The 16204-nt window shown below is 38.8% G+C and overlaps 1 pseudogene; it reads left to right on the forward strand.

Annotated features, from left to right (window-relative positions):
- The first annotated feature begins 3056 nt into the window (after positions 1-3056).
- Positions 3057-3893, forward strand: LOC107524877 (nucleophosmin pseudogene; annotated as a pseudogene).
- Positions 3894-16204: the final 12311 nt, after the last annotated feature.

Genomic DNA, 16204 nt, shown 5'->3' on the forward strand with positions numbered 1-16204 from the left:
AATTATTTCTCCATGATTCTAACTTCTCCTTTACCCCTGACACTTTCCCAAATGCCCCATAAAAAATCATAAGCATCTTTAAGTTCAAAGTAGCACCCTCTCAAGGATCCACAGCAATTTTGAAAGGCTGGTGCAGCCAGAATCTTGCAATATGAGTCTTTCACTGGGGAGAGGTGGCAGAGGTAGAGTGGAGTAGGTGAATTCCTCCTAGTTTGATTTCCTTTATGGTATTTTTGCCTTTGTAATTTTAGGCAATAGATATGTTCAACTATTGCATCTATTAAATTAAATATACATACAGCTTCAAAAAGAGAAATTAATTTCTGGGGGGCTACAATCTAAATATATTTTGTAAAATAATTATTTTCTCAAATAGCAAGTTTGCTTTCTTTAAATGTCACAAAATTAGCACAAGAATTTAGTGTAATGTCTGTCACAATTCAAACAGGCTGTTTGACACAGTAATCCAAAAGTATATTTGGATTAATTCATAGGTTGATAAACCTAAAATGAGTATTATTCTTTTTAAAAGAGAGATTGTTTTTAAAATGTACTTCAAAAAAACAATGATTAAAATAGTGTTGTACTGCCTTGGCCAGTGTGGCTCAGTTGACGGATTATATCCCGGTGCACCAAAGGCCATTGGTTTGATTCCTGATCAGGGCACTTGCCCAGGTTCCCGGTTAGGTCCCCGGTATGGGTGCTTGCAGGAGGCAATCATTTAATGTTTCTCTGTCATCAATCTCTCTCCTTCTCTGTCTTTCTCTCTCCCTTCCTCTCTCTCTAATATCAATAAAAACATATTTTTAAAAAATAGTGTAATTCTAGTATGCAAAAGAACATATTATACTCTGATTCACAATTACTATCTCAGAAAAATATCCTAATATGTAGGGCAATGTAGTATAATAAATGTGGAATTTCAAAAACATGAAAATTGGATATGTAGTAAATGGTCCTAAAATCATTATCTGCTTATTGAAAGAAAATTAGATTGCAGATACATGCTTACTACAATTTCCAGATATAAAAATATAAAAGAAAAAAGAAAAAACATTGATCAGAAATATTGGTTTAAATATCTTCTAAACATCACACAGAGGGCAAAGAAAAAAACAAAAACTCACCATTTGAAGTACGGTATCATAATGAGAAATACATTCTAGAAATCTAAGTAATGTTTTACATAACATGGTATTAGTAAGCAATATACCTTCTAAATATAAGACTAACTTGGTTTTGTATATAAACCAAAAAGCCTGGGGCTAAAAAGCTACTGCCATGTGTTTTATTCTCATGGGTCATTTGCTTTATTTTATTCTTCCACCAGCCCTAAATTAAAAGTGTGCAGTATGCTCTTTGCGGCTTCTGATGCTCTGTCTAGTGTTCCTGAGGTACCATGTGGCACGGGAATCTTGACTGCAAACTGAGTTTAATGATCATCCTGGCTGACAGCTATTATGGATGTATCTTTGTTATTGTAGCACCATCTATGTGCAGTTCTAATTAGAAGAATGGCAGTCACAAATTTAAACAGAGCTTTAGGTTGTTTTCAATTCCAAAGATGTTGGGAACTGGTGACGTGTCTGGACATGGTCCACGCCACCTGAGGGTCTGGAGTCAGGTACTCGACCCTCCCCACAATGACCCTTGATATTGAGAGCCCGCTACATGTCTGGACATGGTCCACATAGCCTGAGGCTCTGGAGCCAAGGACTCAATCCTCCCCAAAATTTCCCATTAGAAGCCGAGATAAAGATAATTACCAAGGTCTGAGCTCATGCAGGAGGCAGAGTGTTTACTCTGAAAGAGCATTCATACGGCCTTGAAGGAATGTGGAGAGGGGTGCTAGTGAGCAAAATCAACAGTGCCTGTATATATTGAGCTGGGAAAATAAACTCGGGGCTGGCAGCTGGTAGCAGTCACAAGCTGCAGCCCTCCGGATCCCATCTTTTTTGTGTCTGTCTTTTCTTTATCCTCACCCCTTCCTCAGGACCGTTCGACTCTGCCAGCGGGCTCCGGCAAAAGACCTTTTAAGAATGTGATATTTAGCAGGAGTAAGCTGACTAGAGAACAAGGAGGGTGGGACATGTCCTCATACAAAATAAGTAGTCAATAAAAAGCACAGGTCCAATGCAGACAGCCACATACTTATTCAGAGCTGTCCTGCTGCAGGACTTTTTTTTACTGAAAGTTAAGAACAATTTATTTGCTCATAGTCCCATTCAAGAAGCCAGCATTGCTTTGAACTTCAAAGAAAATAAACACATGCTATGTCAGACAAGAAAATATCTAACATGGATTTCTTATACAAACTAAGACTTATATAAGGTGGAGAAAAAGTAGGTTTATAGTTGTGAGTACATTAAAAACAGAGTTTATTCTTTTATTATTTATTAATTATTGCATTATTTTCCATACGAACAACTGTAAACCTACTTTTGCTACATCTTGTACGTGGCAAAAAGTAAAAAGGAAACCAAGAAAGCTGAAATCAGAGTGAGAAATTTATATAGCATAATGGCACAGTGAGATTATGAGAACCATAGAAGTTATACTTGGATGCTAATTTTCACTAATAACTATTCATGGTCCAGGTGCATTAGAGGTCTTATAGATGACAGTTTCAACATAAACTCAGAAATCTTATTAGAAGGAAATATTAAAGCCTCTTTGTAAACCATATCAGAAGAATTATTTTATGTTTTGTGGCTCTTCATTTCTATGGAAAAAAGCCTATTTTGTTTTTGGTTTTAAGGAACTAACCCAACTACATCAGTAAATCATCCTTGTTTGTAGAATTTGTCCCTCAGCTAAAAAAAACGGTCAGTGAAAAATGAGATCTATTACACTTAGTCCATATTTTCTATCTATATATTCCACCACAAAGCTGTATTTAGATCGTTATGGAAATTGTATTAAAATAATACTTAGAAATTTTTATAAAGAAGTGACTCTGGCCCCAGTACATTTCTGTCCTGCATGTCTGCTCTACAGAAAAGAAATTGTTTATCTCCATCCACCTTCTCTCCCACCTAAGCGTGTGCCACCACCCCATGGAAGATTCCATGGACATGGACATGAGCCCTCTGAGGCCCCAGAACTATATTTTTGGTTATGAACTAAAGGACGGCAAAGATTATCATTTTAAGGTGGATAATGATGAAAATGAGCACGAGTAATCTTTACAAATGGTCAGTTTAAGGGCTGGTGTGAAGGATGAATTGCATTGCTGAAGCAGAGGCAATGAATTATGAAGGCAGGCCAATTAAAGTAACACTGGCAACTTTGAAAATGTATGTATAGCCAACAGTTTCCCTTAGTGGCTTTGAAATAACACCACCTGTGGTCTTAAGGTTGAAGTGTGGTTCAGGTCCTGTGCATTTTAGTGTACAGCACTTAGTACCCGTGGAGAAAGATGCAGAGTTGGAAGGTGAAGAGGAGAAGGTTGTGAAACTCCTAAGTATGTCTGGAAAGCATTCTGCCACTAGAAGAGTTAGCAAGTTTGCACACAAAAAAGTAAAACTTGCTGCTGCTGCTGTTGATGATGATGATGACTTTGAGGATGTGGAAGCTGAACAAAAAGCTCCAGTAAAGAAATCTGCAAGAGACACTCCAGCTAAAAATGCACAAAAATCAAACCAGAATGAAAAAGACTCAAGACCATCAACACCAAAACCAAAAGGTCAAGAATTCTTCAGAAACCAGGAAAAAACTCATAAAACACCAAAAAGATCTAGTTCTGTAGAAGACATTAAAGCAAGTATGGAAAAGGTGGCTCTCTTCCCAAAGTGGAAGCCAACTTCATCAATTATGTGAATAATTGCTTCTGACGACTGACAGGAGGCTATTCAATATCTCTGGCAATGGAGGAAGTCTCTTTAAGAAAATAAAGTTTGTTAAAATTTCCCAACTTATTTCTGTAACAATTTATATCAGGCTGTGTGTTTTTTTAATAATGCATAGTGAAAATGTTCCCTGCCATGTTTGGTAAATGTTGTTCAGTTTCCATTGCCAAGAATGTGTTGTCCAAAATGCCTATTTAGTTTTAAAGACGGAACTCCACCCTTTTTTGGTTTTAAGTATGTATGGAATGTTATGACAGGACATAGAAGTTGTAGTCAGACAAATGGAAATGGTGGGAAGACAAAAATATACATGTGAAATAAACTCAGTATCTTAATAAAGTAAAAGGAAAGAACTGACTCCATTTGCACAAAATATATGGTCTTCTTTTATATATAAATGATATGATGACTCATCGTTCATTCAGAGAGGGCTTTTTACATGGCATGCATGTGCTCAGTGCTGGGCATGCTGAATTGTGAGGAGAAAAAAAGACCTTGGTTCTTGCCTCAAAGAACACATTGTTCCAGAGATGTATATTCTGAACATTCTCTAATAATGTGGACTAGATGAATGTATTGAATTATCCATTTTTTCTAGTATTACATTCTGACTAGTGCTATTGCTTTGTAAGATTGCTGACTGGCAAAGCTATAGCTTTGGTCAAAAAATGGCACATGGCCAGAGAAGATGGATATTCTGTGATCAATAGAAGGAATTATGTTTAGGCATATAAAGCATCCCAACACTCAACTTCAACTAGATTACCTTTATAGTTTCTGAAAAGAGCCACAATAAAGGAAAGACAAATTTTGTATTGATGGAAACCTAAAGTCGAGTAATCTTTGGGGACATAGTAATCCAAATCATATGATTGCTTCTGCTGCCATCATTTAGTTTAGAATCAGTGTATGTAAATTGCTAAAAAATTCACAAGCAGACTACAGTGTTTGACCAATCTGGGAAATTACTGAGTGTTAAAGTGGCTTGAATGAGAGTAGGAAGTAGTTTGGAGGTGAGGCTGGCTCTGAATCTCTATAGGACTCTTTTCTTTCTGACCTCATACAAAATTTTGTAAGCTTATGGAGGACAGGTATGTAATAGATCAAATGATGTGAAAACACAATAATTTCTAAATGTTAAGTATATTCTTTTTCAGAAACATAGAGATTCTTTATCTTGCAAAATGAACCTGTGTAAGGATACTTAAAATTAGTATTTATCTCTCACAAATTCCTGTACTTCTATTTCTATGTTTTTTTAGATTTGTCTATCATTTCCATGTTTGTATACATATATGTTTTTGTGTATATAAATCCTGTTTAATTTTGTATTTTGAATGCCAAGTAAATAATAAGGATTCTCATTTTTTTTGCCAATGGGTATAAAAATGGAAGATTATAAAAGCCATTCCTTTCAAGAAAAATTATTATAAAAATATGGAAATATCTGAAATATAGGTAATTTTGCTTTCTTAAATAATGTATTCTGAATGAAAATACTTTTTAAAAAAATAGTGGCTCTTATCTGTACTCCTCTTCATTAACTGTTTACTTTAAGCCATAATAACATGGAGTGCCTCTGCAGCACTCTATACCAACACCCGCCTACTCTTCAGTACAACATGTTTCTCCCTAAGCCAAAATTTCTATATAGAAACCTCAATGTGATACTGCTACAACACGAAATCAATTACCATTTATCTGTTTTTAAAAAAACATCCCCCCAAAACATTAAAACTCTTATTTTTTAACATTGACTAAAGAACAAAGTCCATATTTCTTAATAAGATATATAAGATCCTTAATATTCTAGCTTTAATCTCAAGTTTTTATTTCCTTTTTTTTAAAATTTATCTTTATTGTTGAGAGTATTAAAGGTATACCATTTCCCCCCCCCAATTGATCCCCTCCACTTCCCTCCCTCCCCCTTCCCAGGCCTTCAACCCATTATTAACTGTGTCCATGGGTTATACATATAACTTCTTTGGTTAATCTCTTCCCACCCTCCACCCCCCTTCCCTCTTTCCCCTGAAATATGATCGTCTGTTACATGTGTCAATGACTCTGGATCTATTTAGTTCATCAGATTCTTTTGTTCATTAGCTTCTTGTTAAAGAAGACCCTTCAACATTTCCTGTAGTGCTGGTTTGGTGGTGATGAACTCCTTTAGATTTTCCTTGTCTGAGAAGCTCTTTATTTGATCTTCAATTCTAAATGATAGCTTTGCTGGGTAGAGCAATCTTGGTTGTAATACCATGTTTTTCATCACTTTGAATATTTCTTGCCACTCCCTTCTGGCCTACATATTTTCTGTTGAGAAATCAGCTGACAGTTGTATGGGTGCTCCCTTGTAGGTAACTAATTGCTTTTCTCTTGCTGCTTGTAAGATTCTCTTTGTCCTTAACCTTTGGCATTTTAATTATGATGTGTCTTGCTGAGGGCCTCTTTGGATTCCTCTTGTTTGGGACCCTCTGTGCCTCCTGGGCTTGTAAGTCGATTTCTTTCCCCAGGTAGGAGAAGTTTTCTGTAATTATTTTTTCAAATAGGTTTTCAATTCCTTGGTCTCTTTCTTCCCCTTCTGGCATCCCAATAATATGAATGTTGGGCCTCTTGAAGTTGTCCCAGAGGCTCCTTATACTATTTTCATATTTCTGGATTCTTTTTTCTTTTTGCTCTTCTGGTTGGGTGTTTTTTGTTTCCTCATGTTCCAAATTGCTAATTTGATTCTCAGCATCCTCTACTCCGCTGTTGATTCCCTGAAAATTATTCATTTCAGTTCATGTAGCCTTCATTTCAAATTGGTACTTTATTATGTTATCGATTTTCTCAGTTATTTCCCTAGCAGCCTGCTTAAACATCCTTATAAACAAAATTCTGAACTCTCTATCTGTTAGCTTGCTTGGATCTATTTAAGTTAGTTCCTCTTCTAGAGATTTCTTCTCTTCTTTCTTTTGTGAGATCTTTCTTTGCCTCCGCATTTTGGCTGCTTTCAGGTGTTTGTTTCTATGTAGTAGGTAGAGCTGCTATGTCTCCTGGAATTGGTAGAGTGGCTTTGTGTAGTAGGTGTCCTGTAGGGACCAGTGGCTCAGCCTCTCCAGTCACCTGAGCTGGGCCTTCTAGGTTCTCCCTTGTGTGGGCTGTGTGCACTGTCCTATTGTAGTTGAGCCTTGGTTGCTGTTGGTGTCCCTGGGAGGAACTGACCCCCAGGCCAATCAGCTGTGAGGACCAGCTATAACTACAGCCACAGAGCTGCTGTGCTGGAGACACTCCTATGGAGCAGGTTTTACTTCAGTGGAGCTTTGGTGTTCACCAAGGGCACCCCTTGAGTGTCACTCCTGGATTTGGTAGGGTTGTAATCCAGTGTGGTAGAGTCTGATCACCAGGTGCACTGTCTCTGGGGCCTCCCGGGAGGTGCAAAGTCAGCCTGTGCCAGTGCCTTGCCCAGGGCCACCCAGCATGAGCTACACAGCAAACTGTAATTGGCTGCTACTTTTGCTGGGCTTGGAGGTGCCCAGGAGAGGTCAAGTTATGAGCCAATGCAGGCTGCCACTAGTGCCAGGCCTGGGGCCACTTATCAAGCTGTATGGGACACACTGCTGCTTGTTTGAGAGATTTTAGGAAAGTCCTAAGCATGAGGCTTGAGAGGCCACTTGCATAGAAAAGCCCCTGGAAATGGCCTGGATGAGCTGCATGTGGGGAGGGACGAGGCCTCCAGGATCATGGGGGGGGGGGCAAAGGTGTGAGTCAGGTGCTGGGGATTCAAATATGGCACCTGCCTGCCATCTGTGTGCTGGGAGGACTCACCAAAGGAGCAATGGCCTCTGCCAGCTCTTCCGCCTGGGAGAAAGCCACCCTCCACCTCTCCCTCCAACTTCAGGCAGGTTAGTTCCTCCCCAAGTGTCCCAGGTCCTTTTAGGCTGCTGCCCGGCACTGGGCTCAGAGGGGGCATGTCTGAGTGAGTCCTTGCACGGGCCCTTTGAGAGGAGCTGCTGGGGCTCCCACAGCCTCAGCGACTCTCAGGGACAGTCCCTGCTGGTTGCACAGTCCAGAGTTGTGGGGATGTCTCTTCCCAGCCTGGAGCCCTGGGCTGGGGGCCTGCTGTGGGGCTGGGACCCCTCCCTCCTCCCTCCTCTGGGAAACATCTTTGAGATTCCTTTCCGGGTTTCAACCGTGGCACCCGGTGTGGGCCCACAGCAGGTCTTTGTGATTCAGCCCTGATCTGCCCGCATCTGCGCCCCTCCTACCAGTCTGGGTGCTTCTTCAGGTCCCTGGTGGTGGGGCTTCTGTTCAGCCAGATTTCAGGAGGCTCAGAGTGATGGTGGTTCTGTATTTTAGTTGTAATTTTGATGTGGTTGCAGGAGGCAGAGGGTGCAGCTGTTACCTACGCTGCCACCTTGTTTTTCCTCTTATTTCCTATTAAGTCTTTCAATGATGCCTCATTGAAAGTGCTATATCAAGTCCCTTAGAACACTAAATGCATTTCATTATAACATCTTGTTTTTAGAAAAGCAACTCGTCCAATCTTTTATACATACTATCTACTTTGCTTAGAATGGGTTTGATTTTTATGACCCAGCATTATTTTTCCCTGGTAAGCAATTTATTCATCTCTTACCTCTAAAATCTCACAGCACTTTTCCTACTTATTGGATTATAACTGTTAATTTATATGTCTATATCCTTTTAAAGGAGGGAATGATTCTTCTACTACCAGATATAACTCACGTTTTCATATTTTATTTGTGTTTACATTGAGGGCAAAGACAATTCTTATATGTTCAGGTTTGATCTCTGAAAGTAAAAATCACCCATGGCATCTATCAAAGGAAGAAACAGCATGTGTTTCAGAATGTAAACCCAAACTATTCTCCCAATAATGATTTATACATATTACTAGGAGATTGCTTCTGCTTAAAAATGTGTGTGGTGGTAATTTCCATGTGGGAGTGAACAGAGGCTAAGAAGTATAAAGCAACAAGTTCCTCAAATCTTTGGATCAAAAGAACTAATCCAGATGGTAACTGAATTAATATGGGGCCTCCATGCTCTGAGAAAAATTAATTATGAAAGCTGGAATATGTCTTTTGAAACAGCTTTTTGATGTATAAATTACATACCATAAATATTCACCTATTTTACATGTGCACTTCAATGATTTTAGTAACAGTGTTGTATGTACAATTGTAACCACAGAATCAGCTCAATAACAACAGACCAAACTCACAAGTCATGCAGCCAAAGCATGCTCAGAGGAGAAAACTTTGATCTCCAGCTGCAGCCAGACCCAAAGTTTTGCTCCCTCAAATACACACACACACACACACACACACGAACCCAAAGGACCAGGATATAACCCTAGAACTTGAAAACCGAACCCTTTCAGAAGCAAAGGGTCCACTGTCCAGGAAGATCCTGTGTTGCCGTCCCTTTACCATAAATGAATGACCACATTCCAAGATCTTTTCATTAAAACTTCCACCACCAGAACTTTCTAATACCTGTTTCTCCTAACCCCATAAAAAACCTTAACCTAGTCCAGCAAGTAAAATGGATTTGAGGAACCATTAGGTCTCCCATCTTCTCGGTTGGTGCCTTCTCAATTAATAGGCTTCCCCTTACTCCAAACTGATGTTTTGTGATTTGGCCTTTTGAAGCATCAGGAACATAAACTTGGGTTAAGGGACACAATCATCACCACTATCTAGTTTTAGAATATTAGCATCAACACAAAAATATTTTTTTCTGACTATTTGTGGCCAATCTCTGTTCATATCAGCAGTGCTTGGAAGCCACTGATTTATTTTCTATGTATAGATTTACCTTTTCTGGACATATCATGTAAGTAAAATCATAAAATATCTAATCTTTTGCTTCTGACTTCTTTCACTTAGCATAATGTTTTTGGGCTTCATATTGTATCAGCAGTTTACTCCTTTTTAATTGCTAAATCATACTGTTTTGTACAATATATCACATTTGTTTATCTTTTCACCAAGTGATGGACATTTGAACTGTTTCCAGTTTGGGGTTATTATAAATAATGCCCCTATGAACATTCAAGTACAAGTTTTTTTATGAACATATATTTTCATTTTTCTCAATTAGAGTCCTAGGAATGGGATTGTTATCTGACAAAGTGAGGGGGATTCTCTTCCCCACTGGGTGTTGCTGGGGGTGGATTTCTTATGATATCCCCTAGAAAAATAATTTCCTGAGACTTTCATGGGAGAACAATTGACTTTCATTTGTGTGGAATTAAAAGTCTGTGTTTCTAAAGTCCTATTTCCCTTAGTACAGTCATAGGAGTGTAGCTGGGATTTCAGTAAAGCTAAAAACAAAGCCAGTGTCCAGAGTTTCCTTTCCATGTTGGAACTGGGTCCTGCTCAGATTCAGGCTAGTTGCAGTCCATTAGTCCATTGCATGTGGGGGTCCACATGACCATGATCCATGTGAGTAAATGCCAGGAAGCCAAGCATGAGCCACGAGCCAAGTGTGCCAAGAGGAACCAAGAGCATAAGAGAGCAAACTTCTTTGTTTAGGGGGTAAAGTATCCCAAATCTTTGCAGGCTTACAGCAGCAAGACCCATTCTGGTCAATGACCAATGTCCCCAGGTGTGATTGACAGGCAAGTACCTTTCTTATTATCCCAACTTTACTGGGCATACATCTATATTCCTTGTGTCCTATCCTCTTCCCTCAATGTTTTGCAGGGAACATGCCTATAATTTCTGGTCTTCCTTTTGCTCTTTTCTTGTTATTAATAATTAGGTGAATTACAATGGTGTTAGGATTGCTAGTCATATAGTATGTTTATTTTTAACTTTTTATGAAACATACAAAATGTTTTACAAATGGAGGTAATATTTTTAATTTCCACTGGCAATGTATGAAAGTTCTGGTATCTCCCTACCCTCAACAGTACTTATCTTTTAAATTGTATCAGTTCTATAGAATAGTGGAATCTCACTGTAGTTTTAATTCACATTTCCCTAATGGCTAGTGTTTAGCAGTTTTTTACTGTGCTCATTATCATTTCTTGCAATGCTGGTTGGATGGTAATATTCTCCTTTAGCTTTTTTTTGCCTGTGAAGCTCTTTATTTCACCATCTATTTTGAATGATAGTCTTGCTGGACAGTGTAGTCTTGTTTTCAGATCCTTGCTTTTCATTATCTTGAATACATCATGCCATTCCCTTCTGGACTGTAGAGTTGCTGTTGAAAAGTCAGGACAGCCTATGGGAGCTCCTTTGTAGGTAACAAATTGCTTTTTTCTTTCTGCCTTTAAGATTCTCACTTGGTCTACTATTTTTGGCATTTTAATTATGATGTGTCTGGGAGTGGGCCTCTTTGGGGTTTTTTTGCTTGGGACTCTCTGTGCTCTCTCAACTTGTGTGACTTTTTCCCTCACCAGGTTAGGGAAGTTTTTTGCCATCATTTCTTCAAACAGGTTCTCTACCCCTTCATCATTTTCTTCATCTTCTTGTATTCCTATGATGTGGATACTGTTATGTTTCATGTTGTCCCACAGCTCCCTTAAACTGTCCTGTTTTTAATTCTTTTTTTTCTTTTTTATTCTATGATCAAGTGATTTTTTTCTTACTTGTACCCTAATTCGCTTATCTGATCTTTGGTATGCTCTAATCTTCTGTTTATTCCTTTTAGTGTATTCTTTATTTATGCTGTCATTTTTCATTTCTGACTGGTTGTTTTTCATTTTTTTTCATGGATTTTTCCATGCTGTTGAGCATCATTATAATCATTACTCTGAACTGTATATTTGAAAAATTGCTTATTTCTATTTCATTTAACTCTTCTTCTGGGGAATTCTCTTGTTCTTTTATTTAGGGCTTGTTTCTTTGTCTCCTCATGTTGGCTGCCTGATTGGGTTTGTTTCCTTGTATTAGATAGATCTGCTATTACTCCCAGTCTTGGTAGGGTGGCCTTATGTTGTAGGTGACCCATGGTACCCATTGGAGCGGTCTCCTTGATCTCCAGACCTGGATGTTCTAATAATGTCCCTTCTGTGCATTTTGTCATCCCTCTTGTTTTAATTGAGTCTGCATTGCTATTGGCTCATTAGTGTGTGGGCTCATCCCTCAGGCTGGCTGACAGTGTAACTTAGACACAGTGCAGGTGGCTGTCCAGGTGCTTATAACATGAAGAGGAATTTACCTCAGCAGGATTTGGAGACTTCCAATATCTCCCTGTGAATATACTGCTTCTGAAGCTTATTGAATCCTGCTCTGTTGTTGTCTGAAGATGGCCACTGGGATTATTGGTTTTTGGCCTCTTTGGATGGTATCTGGTGTAGGTCAATGTCAGATGCTCTTTGTGACTGACCTTGAGTACCCTGTTTAGAGCTATCAGCGATCCACAGCTTGTTGCTCCCTCTGCGGAGGCTGGATGCATGTGGAAAAGACCAAGCTGTGCACCAAGTTCTGCTTTTCATAGTCCCAGGCCCTGAAGCAGGTCAGGCAAAGACTCAAAGTACCCAGAGATTCGCCTCAGCCCACAGGCTTATTGTCTGTCTCAGTCACTTAGTGTGCCTCAGACTGTAGAGCTCAGCAGGGCATAAACTCCACATGGTGGGGTGAGAGGGTTTCCAGTGAGTGGGACAATTGCTTCCCCCTCCCCAGGCTAAAGCTACTTCAATGGGAAAGCTTTCCCTTAGAAAGATGGCTTCTGCAGCATGAGGGGGTGACAGCACAAAGATCCTGTTGGCTGTCCTCTCATCTCTCCCCCCAGAGCCATGAACCCCAGACTCTCCTCACAGCCTTAGTCCAATCTGCCCTCCCTCTGCTGAAGCCCAAGGTGAGTGGCTCCAAATGAAATTTAGTGCATTGGGCCTTTAAGTTGATGCCTGTATTTTTAGCCATCTTTCCCTCTGGGAAGAACCCCAGTGCTTTTCACAGCCAGATCTTTCATGGCCCTCTTCATGGTTTTGTTACTCTGGGCTTGGGAGTCCAGTTTGGGGTTTAATCCCAGACTTTCTAGGGTAAACCCCCACAGCTGAGCTATCCCCGCAGAACTTCAGTTGCTGCCTGTGAGAACCCAGCAGCCCCTCTTGCACCTCCACACTTCTTATAAGTCTCGATGTAGCCTCCTCTTTATACCCCTGGTTATAAGGGTTATCTCTAGCTAATCTTAGGTTGATTATTCAGAGTTATTTTTCTTTTTTTAGTTGTAATTCCGGTTTGGTCCTGGAAGATTGTCAGTGTAGCTTCCATTTAATCCTCCACCATCTTCTTAACTATCTGTTCTGACCAATTTAAAGTCCCCTTTAACTGACATACACATCATTGAAATTTCTAAGGATGGCAGCTTCCTCCAATAAGTGCAAAAAAGTATTCATTAAAGAACACAGATGCACAATTCTAAAACATTTTGTCTCTCCATAATTATGAACTTTATTTTCCTGTTTGTGGTGTCTGTGGGTGCATTCTCTCTGCTGGCTGCTGTAAATAGAGGAGTGTTTTTAATTCATGATGATGGAAAAGTAACTTATAGTTAGGGTCTCAGTTGAAAAAAAAGTTTCCATTTCATAGCACTGTGACATTCCCAGTGTCAGTTTATGCTATTAAAAGTCAAAACAAAGATATTCTTCAACTTGGTCAAGTACTTTTAAAGTATTTAACACAGATTCAATATGTCCTTTTTTTTTTTTTTTTTTTTACTTTCAGAAGTTTCCACTATTTGCTCCAAGTTAGTTTTGATACTAACTATATCTATGTTGTTACCATCACTGAAGAGTTCTATCCAATTCGCAGTGTTTCCGTTTGTATGGCCTCAGCTCCCAATTAATTTTCACAACTATACTGTATATAGGAAACTGAGTAACAAATTTCAGAACATAACATGCCTAACTAGTTAATGGCTGGATACTTCACTTTTAGGAATGATTTTGAGGTATAACCTTGGTTTATCAACAATTAATTCTATAAATCACATAATTTTCTTGCTTCAAAACATTTTCACTTTTTCATATTGCCAAAACCTTGGTACTAGAATAAATGTTAGGTAAGTGTTTAGAAATGGAAATGATTTCACACTTAAGCAATTACAGAGCTTTCTCCTAATAAATAATGCTTCTTAATACACTTCTTCCATTTTAGAAATTTTGTTCCAAGCATCTAAGTCCAACATGTTATATTAAAGTGCTGTTATTTTCAATGCGTTAACAGGATGGAAAAGATTTTATACCAATTTTATCCCTATTATATACTAATCTCCCTTCTCCTGCCCCAAACTCAAAGCAAAATTACAATAACTTAGCCTTAACACCTACCCCTTACTATGATTAATAACTTTGACAATACTGAGTGATGGTGCCATATAGAAAAATAATGCGAGGTTGTTTTGTTTTGTTTTGTCTTTTTCTCTTTAAGAGAAATTTAATGGCAATGGCATAATTGCTGGAAGGATTAAGGAGCAAAGGAGCAAGTGCTAGATAACAAATAGAAATGAAAAGAAAATAGGGACAAAGTTCAGTCATTGATAAATGGACGAAATTAAGTAATTGATTGAAAAAGCAAGATCATTATAGCAAATGTATTTCTCATGGCTTTTAAGATTCTTTAATGTCATTTAAGTTATTGCTAAAACCTGCAGATTATAGATGACTGGTTTGTTTTAATTTTTATGATAAGGAATGGAAAATAGTGAGTTACGAAATAGAGTACTTGGACTTTAAGTACTTCTAGCATCCATTCAGCCCATTGTCCTGAAATTGTTGTGCACTTTGAAAATGATTTCTTCTTATATATAGCCTGTTTGTGTGCTAAAATACAAGTTGGCAAACTACCATCCTTGGGCCAAATCTAGCTTTCTGGCTGGTTTGGTAAACAAAGTTTTATTGGAACATAGTAATGCCATGTGTTTAGGTATTGTCTGGCTGTTTTCCCACTACATGACAAATTAGAATAGTTGTAACAGATACCACATAGACTTCAAAGCCTAAAATATTTACTGTCTGAGCTTTTATAGAAAAAAGTTTGCCATTTCTTGTGCTAAATCGTTACACTTTTGTTACCTTGTGGAGTAGCTCCCTTGCTTTGTCCCTATTATCTCTTATTTTCTGATTTAAATACTGTTTGGAGAAAAAACTCTATTAAACAAGGCCAGATTCAGAAAAGCTTTCTGTATTTCCACTCTCTGTTACATGTGAAAGTAAATAACAGATTTAGTTATCTTCTTCTTGCCACGTCCTCTTCCAACCATGTCATCTGACAAGGTCCAGACATGGAGAGGAAGCTTCACGGAAGGCGTCTTCTGGGGAGAGAACATGGCATATGGGTGGGAGTAATTGGCTTAATGGGAATATCACTTCTCCTCCTTGGAGGGGGATTTTGGGTCATAAAATTAATAACTAACCTGGGAATGATAAACAATGTTCTCACTTCTGAAGAAATCCTGATTTCCCCAAGTCCAGTCACTACCACATGTGCCAGATGCTTTAACAAATTGTTATTAGAAGAAGCTAGGAAAGCTCCCTCTGGTGCCCCCAATAAGGAATTTATGGAAGGACTAGAGAAAGATGAGCTCATGCAGCCCTGTATAATCAAGTGCCTCCACCTATGAATGCAAGATTAGTCAAGGACAGGAAAAAGGCCATCGCCCCTTGCCTACTGTACAAGGACCACCCTGGGTAGCATATAGAATAAATGGCAGATTATGACATCCCCCTAAAAGGGCTAACAGTATGAAAAGGCTACCAGACCCTCCTCTGCCTTATACAGGTGCTTACAATGAGAACAGTATCAGAATAGTTAATGTAAATGGAAGGCATGTTCAGTATGAGAACTTGCCCTTCATGAAATGCTTGGCAAGGCAGTGGCCACACTGGTGCTTGCTCCCAAAGAAACAAAAGAAAAGCATTCTTAAGCAGTTAATCAATAGCTATGGCAAAAGGCACTCTTTTCTTAGAAGAAAATGGCAAGAAGAATATAATAACTTATGAATAGGTCCATAGTTAAAATATAACCATAAGAAGTAGTAACCACAAGCAAATATTATATAAAATATCTGTCTCACAAGCTAATATATTACTGCTGCAAACAAAGCCACATCTATCACTCTATAGGTCACTGATTTTTCCTTTCTCCCCTATTCTAAAAAATAAAAGTCAAAATTGTTCCGTTCTGATGAAATCGAAACTTGTATTGTTTAACCTATGAATAATATTTCTTGCTTGCTAACCGAAAAAATGTAATCGTAGCCAAAAAAGAAAGTATAAAAGATTATGTTGATTCTCAATAAAGTGGAACAGTGTCACACCACCTCCGAGTCATGCAGTCTGCTGTCTCCCAGCGCAGACGCCTTGCCCACCTTCAGCACCCCTGCCTCCTGCTGCGGCTGGA

This window comes from Miniopterus natalensis, chromosome 10, assembly GCF_054644295.1.
Source record: "Miniopterus natalensis isolate mMinNat1 chromosome 10, mMinNat1.hap1, whole genome shotgun sequence".
In the NCBI taxonomy this organism is placed as follows: domain Eukaryota; kingdom Metazoa; phylum Chordata; class Mammalia; order Chiroptera; family Miniopteridae; genus Miniopterus; species Miniopterus natalensis.